Source organism: Aythya ferina (assembly GCF_964211825.1).
Source record: "Aythya ferina genome assembly, chromosome: 1".
Classification (NCBI taxonomy): Eukaryota; Metazoa; Chordata; class Aves; order Anseriformes; family Anatidae; genus Aythya; species Aythya ferina.
In genome coordinates this window covers 185,601,938-185,617,338 of record NC_140296.1, presented here as the reverse complement: position 1 = coordinate 185,617,338, position 15,401 = coordinate 185,601,938, and the positions used below count along the sequence as shown (strand labels likewise).

Genomic DNA, 15,401 nt, shown 5'->3' with positions numbered 1-15,401 from the left:
CTCTCCCCCCAAACAGCAATCACTACCATTGCTAATTTCTTCAATTTCTGGAAATATTTTATTTCTCCAAACAAGCACGGAAATCAGTTTTCATCCAAGTATGTGACAAACTCAAGAGTTAGATTTAAAGTGCTGTTTTGCTTTAAGATATCCATGTGCATCTGAATTGGGTGGTAGTGGTGGTTTTGTTTTGTTTTCAAAGGATGATTCTAAACTTATCACCACATAAAAAAATAAATCAAGAACTGGACTGCAGCTAAGTGTGAGCACATGTACAACAGGACAGAGCCTGTGCAGTACAGTGTTGATCTTGGACCCTAGAAGGAATTTTAGTAATGTTCAGTGATCTTCAGAGGCGACTCCCCCAACCCCGTGATTTTCTGTGTTATCTCGGGACACCTCACGTACAGCAAAATGAAAAAAAAGAAATAGCTGAGTCTCTCAAGTCCACTTCTGCAATACCTTCCAGATAAGAGCTGCTGTTCCCCTTTTTTTAAACTGGCAAAATCTAAAGAAGTGGGGGATGGGTCAGAGAGTACAGGGAAGAAACAGCTTCCCTCAGAGAACGATGCCAAGCTCAAGTTCACTGCACTGTAGTGCTCTCCCAGGACAGAAAACCCATTCACTACCTAAATCCATTAAATATGGGAGCTGATGAGAGCACTGGAAAAAAAATAGGCTGTGACTGCTGCCAACAGTCCCTGTGTGCCTTGGTGTCTCCTCCTGAGGTGGGCACACCGAAGGGGTGGTCACAGACTGTGGGCTACCCGTTGTCGGTCTACATGAACATGGCTGCCACATCCGCTCCGGGCCAAAACCAAACCTGCGATCAAGGGGGAAGGGCTCTTTGGTTCGGAGCCATTTTCCACAGTCATCCTTCTTTCCAAAACCGCTTTTAATTGGTATGAAATGAGGCATTGCCAGCCGGCAAGACGCAACATTAATATCCCGTATGGTAATCTACGTATAAAAGGAGAAGTTGAAGTCCAGATTTTAAAGTATGATTAATGATCTCTGTGTGCACAGTTTCAGTTACTCTCAAGAAATGCTGAGTTCAGCTTCTGGAGGAAATAAAATAAATAAATAAATAAATACGTCTCCTTTAACAACTCTTAAGCTAAACCAGCTTTGGGTTGAGGTACCCAAATCCCTGGCTGTTCTGGGATGGTTGCCATGAGGCCCTCTGGAGAACCACCTTGGGAAATGAATTAACCCACAATACATCACATATTAAAAAGTAAAACCCCATAGTCCTTGCTGCAGATTGCTCTATGGTCTTTGCTCAGCCAGCATCTATGGGTGGGGTAAGTATACATTTATAGAAGGGGGGGGGGAAGTAAAAAAAAAAAAGAAAAAAAAAGTCTTTCCTGAGGGAAGGAGATGGGTGAGTTTCCATGAGGTAAGCAAGGGTGTGAACTCGCTCTGGAGCCAGAGGCAAGCTACAACTGCCCTTGTGTGTACTCTTCCCCTACAGTAAACACGAGGTATCCGACCGGGATGGCGGGTACCATCGGCCAGCTGCTGCACCTCGACTCCTGCCTTCACCTACCCCGACAGCTCGGAGCCTGCGTTTACACCCAAAACACAGACACGGCCCGGGCCTCGCCAGCTAACGAGTGTTCTTCGGTGTTGTGCCTTGCCCCAGCAGGCCCTTCCGCAGGACAAGAGGCCAGCTGCCCAGGCATGGACGGCGTGTGGGAGCTGATTTGCCCTCGGTGGCTGTCAGGAACGGGGTCCATTGCTTACATACCAGCCAAACCTTGTTCACTTCAAGCCATGGCAGCTGCAGTTTGGTCTGAAATGCGGCCCAAACCTCTGCTTCCCAAATCTGAGACCATCAGCTGCTCCTTAGTGAGCCATCAACCAGGCCCCCAGCTGGATCATCCAAGCTGGCTACTACCCTGTTTGAACACGTCCAACAAGGTAGCTGCCTGCCAAGAACTGTTCAGTGGTACCCAAGTGTCCACTTGGGCACAGGGCTAACCTCCACTGAAGGGCTAGGGGACCTGAGAGAGCTGATAAGCACCTTGGCTGAGCACGTAGAAGGGACAGAGGTAAAGACCAGGTCCTTTTCCATAAAAAGCCAATGGAAAGACTGGCTGAAAAGATCATATAGACAGCTTTATGAATCTCTGTTCAAAGGCTATCCTGCTGAAAGTGGATTTATGGGAACATCTGACAGCTAAGAACAGATGTTTGAGCCCACTGTGCTTCAAGTCTCCCCTTTACTGACACCTAATATGCCCCCCAAATTGAATTCTCTATGTGGGGGCCTTATGGGATAGGTACCCTGGTTCAGCCTCTTGTGGAGATATTCCTACACAAAAGATACTGACAGCAAGAAGCAAACAGGTCACCTCCTCTGTCCTGACACTGCTTAAGTGCCAGACAACAGTAAAAAGAGATGCTTCTTCTGTCTTAATATTTAACCGCTTTTAGACCTTTGATGTGTTTATGGCTCAGCCTAAGACGCCTGACAGGAATCAGTCTGTGCACTATGTGCAGGAGACCTACTCAGCACAACCTAATTTTACACGTGACACAAAACACAGCCGCCTATCCATACCCACACAAGATACATATTCAGAATAATAATAATAAAAAGCAATAGTTCATGTGCTTTATGCTAACCAAAGAAGCAAATCAAATGACACTGGCAAGCTATGCTCTTCAGTTCTATTAAGAGTTTCCATGCAGCAAATGTCTTAGGTGCCTACTGAATTCTTTCTTCTACAGTATTCTGTTAAATTCTTACTTTGAAAATAAAGAAAATAGTAATATTACACTAGCTGTTTCGTGGCACTCCTCAAGAACCTTCATCACAGCTACAATACCTATAGTGCAGTTATCCACCAAAGAGAAACCTAATTCTCTGGAATTACTACTGCAGCCTTAAAGTGCCTATGCTGCCAAAGCAGTCAGGAAGCTAATAGATTTGTTTATGGACTAGACAAAGCTTAATTAAATGAGGCAGCTCTGAAGAACAGTAAATCTTCTCTCCTCCTGCCTTTCCCTCCCCCTTCTTTTTCCTAGAGTATCTTTCTCCTAGTGGCTTTCCTCTTCCTAATAATCCCATCACAAATGACAGATATGTTATCAGTCATCACTGGGATTTGACACATTCTTAATACCTGTCATGACAGCTCTGAAGTCTGCATGCTACCCCATTGTATTCCAAGGCATTTGCAGGAGGTAATGGACACATCAAATCTCAGTCAACGGCTCTGCTTTATTGGACTGCTGTTTGCCATACAGAAGCAGATGCTTAAAAAAAGCTAATCTGTGATTATTCAAAATTACATGCTGAATAAGTAAATATAAAACATTACAAATAGCTTTTGTACTCTCTATGCCTACCTTCATCTCAAGATAGCTTGGCCACATTGTAGAATTTATTATCATATATTTATTGATTAGAATGCTTTTATATATATAAAAAAGGTATTTGTATTGGTAACAGTGAAAAATGTTAACAAATAAAGGTCTTTATTGAAAGGATTAAAGAATTATGCTGGTAACATGGGAATATATTGCTGTGCCTATGCAGTCTCTGGTTCCTCAGCCTTCTGCTTTTTATTTGAGTGGAGAACCTGATGCAAAAGCAAGCTGCAAGTCAAGGCTAGAAGCAGAGTTAACGTCATAGACAAATATATGAATTTACATGAAAACAATGGGTTTGTGAAGTGTGTCATTTGAAGTAGCTGTCGATATTATAAAGTCCTTACGAGTCCATTCCTAATGTCATCTGATTTTTATGGACCTCTTAATACAGGTAGCTTTTTTTTCTTTAATTTGTTGTTGTTGTTGTTTAAGCCCCCAAAAGAGCCATGATGGATACGGCACTCCACAGAACAAAGTCAATATTCTAAACAGATATATTTTTTTATTTTTTTAATTTTTTTTTTCTGACTCTGGTCATTTGTGTGCCATACTGTTTAGGCACAAAAATAAAATAACTTCTTCCTGTGACATTTATTTGGAGACAAACTTAAAGACTTTCTCATTTTAGCTGAGCTGCTGTAAAACATCATATAGCCAGTCCCTGCCAGCAGCATATATAAACTGCAAGACAGCAGCATGCCTTGTCATTAGTAAATGCAATAGCTTATTGTTCTCGATGCATTTACAGTTTTGCACAAAAGCAGGGGAAAAAAACTGCAACAAAAACAAAAACCCACACAGACTAGAGACAATGCTGCCCTGTGCACACAAGTAACTTAAGGCCCTTTCAGCGAGGCAATAAAGCTAAAGCAGAGCTGCGAGTAGCATGCTGGAGTCAAAAGGAAGTGTCCCGCTGACATCAATGAGCTTTGGAGGTTTGGAGTCAGTAAGACAGGCAGAACATGTTCAGCAACCTAAATGACTGCACATCCTTTGGACACAATTGTTAACCAATACTAGGGGTATCAAAAGATTTTCATTTTCAAGGAATTGATGAGCAAATTGTTTTTTGTTGTAGTTTTTTTTTGTTTGGTTGTTTTCTCTTTTGTTTACAAACAGCACAATTGAGAACCACAAGAGTAGGTCTTCCACCTGAAAGCACTGGGGAGCAAACTGATGGCATCTGGGGACTGTGGGGGCTCATTCTCAGGACATGCCTTGACAGCACTGTAACTCCTGGTCAAAGGATCTCAAACCCTGTAATAATGGCATGGGTCAAGTATAAACTCACCCTGCCAGTCGAAGTACTTACAGGAAAGCTGAAAGGCTAAACTTGTATCAGCAGGCTTCCTACCAGATCAGATATTGCTTGTTCTTGAGCAGCCAACATAAAAACGTGCCACCAACACTGCTGGTATCACATCTCCTGATCACAACCTGGTGCCAGGGCCTGCTCCAGATCCCATTTGCGCTGCTGGCTGATGCTGGGCTGCACTTGCCCATGGAAGCAGGCCCCATCGAGAAGTCTTCCCAGGAAATATTGCGAGCTGGCTGCACTCCAAGGAGCATTACAGCTTCTCCTGCTGTCTGCACGTCCAGTTATTCCTTTCATATCCACCCTCAGCTGTAAGCAAATCAACGTGCCAATCCCTTGGGACACATGGCTTAGCTTATACTTAAGATTTGCCATTCGGGTTTGTGCTTTGGACATTGATTTCTATTGTCTCAGCTATCACTCAACAAAAGGGCATTTAATTGCTGTCTCATTTAGTCCAGGGGGAGGGGGCGAACAACTTTTACCAGCCCTCTGATTGATGGCAGCCATTAGCACCTTCCAGCACAAAGCGGACTTATTAGAGGCCCCATTTACATGTGAAGTTCATTGCCACACAAGTGAAGCAGAGCTGCAGCTACGCTGGCTTTAACAACTTGAGAGACAAAATCTTCACATGAAATGAGTCTGCAAAAACGCTTATGCTAGCCGCCGATTTAAAGGGAAAACTTGGAAGATAATGAAGTTTGAGGAAAGCTTCTGGAGTGAAATAAAAAAAAAAGGGAGAGAAAGAAAATTTAGGAGAAAAGCTTACCCAGTTTTTGTTTCTCTTTTTAAGCACTACCATGTAGTTGCTTAAAGGGTTGTAAACCAGCAACCAACCTGATTTATACGTATTTACACAAGATAACTCCAGGAAGCACTTCATATCCCCCATGCATCAAAGTTTATAATTGCATACCATGAAAGGCACTGCTGAAGAATTCCATAAACTATTTTGCCCCCTTATGTAAGCATTTTCTATTTTCTTTGTGATGGAGGAATGAACAAAATTAATATCCACATTTAATATCCTACATGTTCTGTAGAGCAATGAGCCACATACTCTGGTGTTCTAACCAAACTGCTGACCGTGTATTTTTAGTACTCGGCTCATTTTATTAAAAAGCACAAGGATGCTAATTTTCCTTTCAAAGGAACAGACCTCAAGAAACAACTAGATCAGTGAAGTCTTCTTGAAAAGGAAATACTACCTTTAATCAGCACAGTTTTGAGCAACTCGCTGTAATTTCAGTAGGAGTCTAATGCAGACTTTGAAAGTTTTAATAACACAAGTTATCAAAACGTTTAATCAATGCAAAATCTAAGACCAAACCTATTTTGAACATCAACATTCCCAGTCCAACGCACAAACACGCCGCAGCACCACGAATTATCAGACACACCTCGGTGCATTTTTTGAAGAATTTACCATCCAGGAGGCGGATCACTGAAGGCTGACTGCACAGGGAGACGACGCAGAGACAAACACGCGAGCACTTGTGGTGTCTCAGTTGTGGGAGCGCTAATCCCAGTCTGGCACGGAGGCTTTCTGCAACCATGCTAGCTATACCCGCAAAAAAGCGCTTCTGGCTAGTCTCAGAAGATATCCTGTGTTATTCATGTAATTGATTTAAGATTCCATAGTGAAATTACAAAAACTACTCTGCTATTACTCCCTTTCAGCAAGTCCACCCTTATGTTCGCATCCTCCGCAGGACATTCCTTCGTGATACTCATCTTCCCCCATGCATATTTCTAAATAAGCTTAAATATAGTAGCTGTTTTCGTGCTTTTTTCTGCATTTTGAAAAATCATGGTCTTAGGTATCTAAATGAATGTGCGTAGGAGGGAATGTACTTTTTTTGTTTTAAAACAGCTGTCTTCATTGTTATTCATTCTGCAGCTCACATGCATGTAAAACTATATTTTGATCCCTCCCCTTCCCAGTAGTTTTCAAGGGGAAGTAAAAACTTAATACACAGAAGCTGAGTGTAAAAAACAGCAACAAAGAAAAACCTCCCAAACTGGCATGCAGCCAGTTACTAGCTAAATGCTATTATACACTTGGTTTTCTTAACTTGGTTCCTTGTAAATTTTATTTTCCTCTCCCATTGTTTCATTTCTCTTCAGTGTCATACAGGAGACATGCATTTCTCTTTCTGGAAAGGCTGAGTGCTATCTTCCAAAAAGCACAGTCTATGGATAATTATTACCAGCAGTAAAAGGCTGAGATTTAAGCTGCAGAGGTAATTCCAGAGAAATTCTTCGCATTTCCCTCCAAACTCACACCAGACTGGAACGAGCACTCCAGACAGTGCCACTTCCAGGAACGTCGCCAGCACCAAGCAAGATGTCTAAATGGTTTTAAACTGATTTACGGCTAAAGAACAGACCAAGAGCCATGGTTGAGCAACCCCTCTGTCAATCTTAACTCCAGGTCTCTTTGGATGCTCAATTAAAGAAAATTCTTAGCTGGAGGAAGGGGTTTTACAAGCCAATTTCTGAGAATCCTGTCAAGACAACACGTGCTAATCAAGGTGAACAGGTCCTGGAAAAGATCTGGATCGAATCTCTCTGATTGTCCTCAGAGATGCAGTCAGACCTGAACACCTTCGACATTCAGTTCAATCACACATCTGCTCAGCATCCCAGTGGGAGTCTCAGAACCTAAGTGCAAAATTAGGGCAAGCACTAGCACGGCAGTCAGCTGGAGCATCTTGCTGGCGGAGGCACAAACCTGCTCTCCTAACAGGCACACCAGCTATAAATAGGTTTATGAATACAGAACCTCTGCCAAGCTGCTCTTTCTTTCTTTTCTTTTCTTTTTTTTTTTTTTTTTTTTTTTCTTCACTAATTTTAATGCCTCTTGCAAGATTGGCTCCTAGAAGTTTTATCTCCATTAGTAGTAATAAACATTTATTATATGCTCCAGCAACATTTGAAAGTTTTGATGAATAGCTAGAAATTTATCGAGAAAATAGAATGATAGTATCCCATTTTAAAATACAAATAGATCAAACAAACAAACAAAAAAAAGCAAGCTTACCTAAAAACAAAAATATCACATGAGAATCGTGTGCACACCACAGCTTGGGAGAGAAGAGCTGACTTCTGCTGGAACTTCGGGATGAGACGAGGTGGTGTCAGGGTTTAATCTTTCTCAGCTGTGCTCCAGAGGGTACCAGGTAAGCCGCAAAGTTGTGCCCAGAGCTTATCCCCCTCTGTCTTCTCACCTGGAACAACAGAACATGTCAGAAACCTCAGCACCGTAGTGAGGCATGTTTCGGCTTCAAGACACAGTGATGGGTGTTCATGTTGTCTGCTAGAGATTCAGTACAGCCTTATGAAAGGGGAAACCCATTAAAGCTGCCATCGTCAACAAGCGTGGTTCTTTGCCTTTTTCAAGTGCAGGTGCCCTCTCAACTTAAGACATCTTGGGGCAATGCAAAGCCTTAGGAAGCTATTTACAAAGCATCCTTACTCTGCCTTCGAAGGGCCACTTTGTAGAAGATAATGATAGGCCCATAAGAAACCTATTCAAGCCTCACCTGTGGCAAGAAGACTTTATGGTAACAATTTGACTGTGAGCTGCCAATGCTTGGCTGACCAAATAAACCAGTGCTACTTTCAAATGGAGACATTAACCAAAGACCTAAATTACATTGTACTTTTATCTGCTATCACTCTCTTGCAGCCCCCTTCTTCCCTTTTCCCTTCCAACCCTTAGATAGTTCACCACCCATTTATAAGGATGGATGCCTAAATTAAGCTCTTTATTAAGGCCCAAAGCAATGTCACCTTGCAGTTTCCCTTCACTTCAGAAATTAACTTCTAGGAGCATATTCTTGAAAAGACTACACCTGTACTTATTTCAACTTTCTGGGGAATAATTGAGTATGGAAAGTAAGATTTAGCCTGATGAAATTTTTATTTCCATCTAAAAATAAAATGGAATGGATAGTAAAGATTTTTTTCCCCAGCCTTCCTCCTTTATTTTCTTCTGAAAGGTGAAGACAAAAGAGACATATTACAATTCAATTTTTTCCCTATCAGAAATTCCAAGAAACTCACCATCATCTACTTAAGTTTTGAGCTATGTAGAGCAGACTGCTAAATACTTTATATGTTCTGAGCAACCTGACCTCACTGGCCCTGCTCTGAGCAGGGTGTTGGACTAGATGACCTCCAGTGCTCCTTTCCGACTTAAGTTATCCTGTGATTTTTTCCAGCATGAACAAAGACCAGTTTGTACCTCTCAGAAATTCAAGCAAAACTTCTTTTTTTATTTTTTTTAATATAATATATGTATATTTACAGCCTTTTTTAAGCTATATGCATCTTCTCTGACATGGGAGTCTTTCAATAGTCCAACTCTACGAGAGCTTTACATGTGAAAACTCTTAAGAAAGTATTTTTTGAATCTTAAATTAGCAGAAGTTATCTTCTCATGTGCCGTAAACTCAAATGATTTAACACATTTAGGGAAAATTAGCATAGTAAGAAAACTAAGAACATATTCTGTGTTCTCACTTAGGCAATAATGAGGAAGAGCTTGAGGGGAAAAAGTGGTAGTATTGACTGTAGAAGAAGAACTGCCAAGTTCACAGTAATATGTTTTCTATCTGCGATTCTGAAATCAGGACGCCGTTTTTAAAATCAGACTGAGCCCCAGTGTGATCTTCAGCTGTCACTGCTGCTTACAGCAGAGCAGCAGGATCCCTAGCAGGCTGCACACCCCTCTCCCTGCCAGCACGGTCCTCCCGTAACACCTTCTCCCTCTGCCACGGCACTGGGGCATGCAAAGCCTGCATCTCTCGCACCTCTGGCCAGCTCCACCATGTGCATGAGCTGAACCATGTAACTGGTTGGCAGAGTCCTGAGCAGTTAAAAGATGACTTTTCAAAGAGACCTGCACAAGGCAATGAAAAAAAGTTCCACTTCTCCATGTACTGGCTCTCATTAGAGAGGAATAAAGACATAATTTAATAGATGGGATATCCAGGGAACAAAGTGCAAGAATTCCAGTCCAAAGACATCATAAAGACAAAACATTCAAATACAAAATAAACATGCTTCTTCCACCACTATGGTGAAGGAATGCCATGGGATTAGAAAGTTCTCCTCAAGTCCAACAACAAAGCCTAATTCGTACTGCTTTTCAAAGCTTAACACTCCTGTTATCTCTCCTCTCCAAGAACTGCAGATACTTTCCTAATCACAGCATTGGGCACGTTGGCCATCCAACTCTGTCACTGCTACTGCTGCTAGGGACCACCAAGGCAAGGAAGGGCTAATTCCCTTAGCACACCACTAGCATGGGACTGCCCAGGAAGGGGATACACATCCTCCTTCATTTTTTCAAGAGTCACAGGCACAGTACAGCACATTTTCAACTTTATTCTAATAAAATGATTTCAAATAAATTAACACCATTACCTGAGCCTTAGCCTCAAACAGAATCTGAAGAGAACTGTTCTTAGAAATGGAGGACTTTTCCTTCAACATCCTCCTCACTGTTCACTTTGAAGCTCAGTATATTAAGTAGGGGTGGTTGAGACGTGAAGTCAAATTTAAGAATTCTTAAATCCCTGCCAGCTGAGAACAGCTGCACAGGACACACAGCTGGCATGCACGTCTGCTGCAAGGACACGGTTCTGCAGATTACTGGGTTCCTACTAACACGGAGTGAATGACAGTGCATGGGAAAGAAACCAGCTCACAAGCTGGCCCCCAGCAGCAGAGAGGAAGCTTTGTTCACCCCTCTGGGAAGAGGACAGGCCAGGCTGCTCACATCCCTCCAGGCTCACCCAGAAGAGTACAACATGATTATTTTTTGCTACCACTGCCATTTTTCAAGTAAATTTGGGTGAATAAGCACTGTTGTATCTACAATCCACTCTCACCCATCCAGTCTTTTTTATGTTAATGATACAAAGATGCAACAAAACCTGCCGGTGGTTGCAGCCTGTCCTAATGCAAGTCCTGCCTAGTGTTCCAGCTGGCTAGATGAAGGTCACTGACACAGCTAACACCTCGAACATTTTATAATCAATTGCCAGCATTTACAGAGGAGAAAATACCGCTAGCACTGAGAACACTTGGAAAGAAAAAAACTCGTTTCAATTAATCTTAAGCTTGCTCTCTCTGATAGCCAAAACATGCGACAACGATGCAACCTAGCAAGCCAAATATTAGTGAGATTGGTTTCTGGCATCCAATGCCATATTCTGTTTGTATATAAACAATTGCAGTTTATCCGCCTCTTTAAAATAACTGCAACATGAATCATCGTAAGGACAGCAGCAGAGAAACAGTCAAATCCTTGTAGTTGGAGGAAAACATTGAATTCTCAAAGCAACTGACTACGAATATCAGACCAGCCAGCCCTGAACACCTACGAGAGAAATCTCGGACTTTGTGTGGCTGCTCTTGGAAGAGATGCTGACCTTTACGTAGCCCTTTGGTGCTAGTAAAGTATGACGAAGCTCTTCCTGTACATCGCACATCCATCCTGTGCCTGCTTTCATCTCGAGGACAGGAACAGGGATTGCTGCCCTTTAAACTACTCTTGATTTTTAGCCAGATGTTATATTCCACCATGACAACTGAGGATGGAGGACGAGGGAGGAGAGATTTTAAAACAATACTTCATAAACAGTCTGCAAGTCCCCTTAGATTTATGAACTGCCAAAATGTTGGATGGGTTCAGCAGCTGGCAAGCCCTAGATTTGACAGCTCTGCCCTTACTCAATGGTTCAAAGCAATCATTTTGAATTAATGCAGGGCCTCAGAGAACAAGGGTACCTCCAACTTAAGACCTCCTAAAGACCACTGTTTCAGACAAAATTCCTCCTCCTGAGAGTCCTTCTCATATTCCAGCTCCTAATGCAAACCATCACTCAGCTCTTGCTTTTCACAGGAGCTGGCTGCTTTATGGTATAATGTTTGTGTCAAACACAATTGCTAAAGGCGCTCCAATTTACACTAATAATTGTCATTAGGAGAAGAAAAAAAAATGGTTGTATTTTTGTCAGAAAAGAACCGTTTCCCAATGTTTAGCATAGGCTGGATAATGGTCACAGGCAGCATCTTGGCTCAGCAGGCAAGGCTGGTAGGTGGTAAATGAGAACGTTGCAGAGGGGACAGATATTGTTCAAGGGGGGAGAGGGGACAGTGTCTGCTGAAGGAGGCACCCTGACGGCACAAGATTTATGCATCCACCCTCGTGTCAGTCGAGGAGGAGGGAATCATTATGCAGGGCCAGCTGCAGGGGTGTGTGCTGCTGTCTGGAAAAATTAGAAGTCTAGCAACGAAAGATAAAGAAGGGAGAAATGACAGAGTGAATGAAAACCCCACGATAAACCCATTTAGGCTCTCTTCTCCCCGGGATGAAAGATGAAGCGTAATCTCTTTGGTACGTGTCCTGGCTGAGACTCCAACAAATATCCCTAAACACCACTGGGATGTGCAATGCCAATGTCCACCAAGATGACCAGTAACTGCACAGTACCGAGCAAGAGTCCCTTTCCTGCACGTTTAGCTAAGTTCTGGGGAAAGATGAGAGCACGCCGAAATGCCTCGGATTCGAAGAAGTCTCATCTGCTGCCAGATGCCTTCTTTGTGCAAATACCTTGGAAAGCAATCCTTTCCATCTGAATACCTCGGGGGAGTGGCAGGGGAAAGGGAGAGGGGAGAGGAGGTGACAGGAGCACAAGACATTGAAAAGCAGCCGAGCTCAGGCTCTGTTGTTTGACTGTTATTTGACTTAGAAGTTTCCAATTTCATGTGGCATTCCTCTGCCTAAGAGAATTTCTGGCTGAATCAGGCAGGTCTGCATAACTTCTTGTCCTATTTAAGGTCAGAGTTTCTTTTTCTCCCTCATTAAGACACACATAGAGACAAAATACTCCAAATATTTCTTCATTATGCTCGTTAATGAAAACAGCGTCAAGTCAGGCTCTCAAGTCTTCCTGGTACTGGCTAGCAAAGGAATAACGAAAGAGAGAGCAAGAAAAACAATGGTCTTTAATATGCTCCCAAAAGCCCCTGGTTAAAATTCCACCCCTCAGCCTACCAGGGGATGTGCCTGGTAATTTTTTCTTCTGCCTGTCCTGACCACTACTAAAGCCTCGGGGCTCAGAAATTCTTTCTGGAATGCTAATGCCTTGCAAGAAGCCAAACAGTATGAAAAGGAACTGTTTGGAGAACATCTTCCTGGGGAAGAAGGGAGGGAGGATGCACTCGGATACTTTTATTTCAAGTTACACACCCTGACGGTGGTGTTAGCCACATTTTCTACCAGGAACAGAAGAAATAAATTTTGTCTAACATGCCAACATTGTGAATTATGCCACTGTATGTCTTTTAATATAAGATCCAGAAACAGTTTTATAAGAATATTTTGTTCGTGTACAAGCTTGAGAATTAGGGGAAAACACAAAACAATTCTACTGTACCAGTCTTCCTTTCTACTACATATGTACATTCAGAAATGTGGATATTTGTTTGCTTTTCTTTTAAAATACTCAGAAAATATCCCCCCCCCCCCCCCTTTCCTTTTGTAAAACAGCTCTTTTGCAATATTCCTTCCAGCTGTACGATCTATCAAACATTAAAGAGAATTACACTATCAGGTTTCAGATTAACCACTGACACCGTTTATGACTACCTGGTATGTTATACAAGCTACTGTACGTTGTGGGTGTAACAGCTTAAAACACCAGGAAACACTGGTGTAGAAAAATCCACTCCCAAACTAGAGGAACTGAGACATTGATTCATGCTGCAATTGGGGTAGCGAAGTGGAGAATATGGCCCTCTGATGAATTAAAACAAATGGAAATCACAAACATGCATGCTCAAAGAACGTAACTCTGAAGGCCGGTGTTTGATCAATGTTATGTGAAAAAACACGGGAATAAAACACAAGTTTTTACAGTGAGCAACAGAAATAAAACTGGAAAATTCTTAAACTACAAAACCATATCATTGTCAAAGTGCAAACAATACAGCAAAGATAGATATGTTTCACTTTTTTTTCCAAAGGAAAGTAAGGACAGGCAAATGTATAATATTAATATCAATTCAGGAAATACATTCATAGTAAGATATCAAATATATTATGAAAAAAGGGAAAAGGAACATGGTTATTTATCTGGCTTCAAAACAGCACAGTGTCAAGTTAATTTAAAATTCAATTTCGGTTTAAAGCATTACAAGGAAGAGAGAACCCTATGTATCATAGGCTGTAAATTGAAATCCTACCAAGGCTTTTGTCTGCCAACTCGTTGTGTATCAGCTATAAAGCCAGATTGCGGCTGCTTCTTTTAGGAGATTAGGCTGCAAGGCTCTTGTAAACCACGTTCAGAGAAGTTTGTCATTTACTATTTCCAAAAGCATTTTATTTAAGCCTTCTCATATTCAGTTACTTAACTGCAAACTGGTTTTACAATAACCCTGGGCTAACTTCCACAAGGTAATGTCCAGCACAGAAAAGTGTGCAGGGTCCTACACTTGGAAGGCACCAAGACCCTCTCTTAAGCATCCGTACAAATGAACCTTTGTAAGCAAGAGCAGTTTGTGAGCAAAAACAGCTTTGGGGGGGAACACGAATTTAAAAACCAAACCCCAAAAACTTTTGTTCCCCCTCTAGAAAACACATATACATTAAAACATTCCAGTTAAACTCAGCATAGAGCCTTGAACAATGATGGTTTGAGGAAAGAGGCAGGACGCCCTTCTAGACTTTCTGGGCTGAAGGATAAATAAATCTGATAGAAATGACATTTAATATGCCCCAAGACTACGCACTGAATCAAAAAACTGCTCAGATTGCTGGTCTTGGTACAGATTGTAAAAAAGAGCGACCCAAGAAGAGTCTCTTGCTTGTCTTCCAGCCCCAGGAGGCCCAGCTGAGGTGTGCTGGCCAGAAATGCAAATTCTGCTTTTTGGCCAATGACCCAGCTGGACAGCAGACAAAACCAAGCCTGGAAGGGCACAGCAAAAGCTGTGACAATGATGAAAATAAATGTATATCCCTGACCTCTGCTCTTCCAAAAGGAAGGCAGAGGAAAGCAGCCATTTACAGCAGCTGGGGTTGTTTTTATTTAGTCACACGGGCCTTTAATCTCATTGTACAAACACTTTGCAACATCTCGAAAGCTAGCTGAGGGAACAGATGAACACCTTGGAAAGCTTTGTTTTTAGCAAAGTGGAATTTAAGGTGTGCATGAATCGGTCCTCGGGAAAGGGGTAATATTCTCCCACATGAAATTTATCTCCGCTGACACATCCACAGCTGGGGAGCAGCAGGAACAGCTTCCTCATGCTGATATCACTCGCTTCCATTTTGAAACGGAGGGATGAGGAAAAACATTATTAGAGTTGATGGAAAAGTGCTTTCTTATTTCAGTAATGGCTTTTATCCCATCTTTGTAAACTACATAATTATGTGTATGTTTATGATAATACCCATTACGTGTAATTACATTTACATTTTTCCTTAAACAATAATTTCTAAAAATTGTGGAGGCTTAAAAAAGCTAGGGGGCGAGGAATGTGATACAGTGTGGGATGGAAAAGAGCTTTTTTTTCTCCCTTAAAAAAAAAATACATCTGGGTTTCCTCCTCCTCCCACAGCAGAGCTCAAGCCTGTAGGTATGTTCCCCAGTCTGCTTCTCACTTATACCCTCACCATTTAAATGGT

General features: G+C 42.1%; 1 protein-coding gene across 6 annotated transcripts in view; it reads right to left on the bottom strand.

The window, feature by feature from the left end:
- PLXNB2 (plexin B2) overlaps positions 1-15,401 on the bottom strand; it is a 257,534-nt gene that overhangs the window by 168,728 nt on the left and 73,405 nt on the right. For all 6 annotated transcript variants that reach the window (XM_084516756.1, XM_084516753.1, XM_084516754.1 and 3 more), the window contains one exon: positions 7,743-7,929. The gene's annotated coding sequence lies outside the window, so the exon portion shown is untranslated. The remainder of the gene's footprint in view (positions 1-7,742; positions 7,930-15,401) is intronic.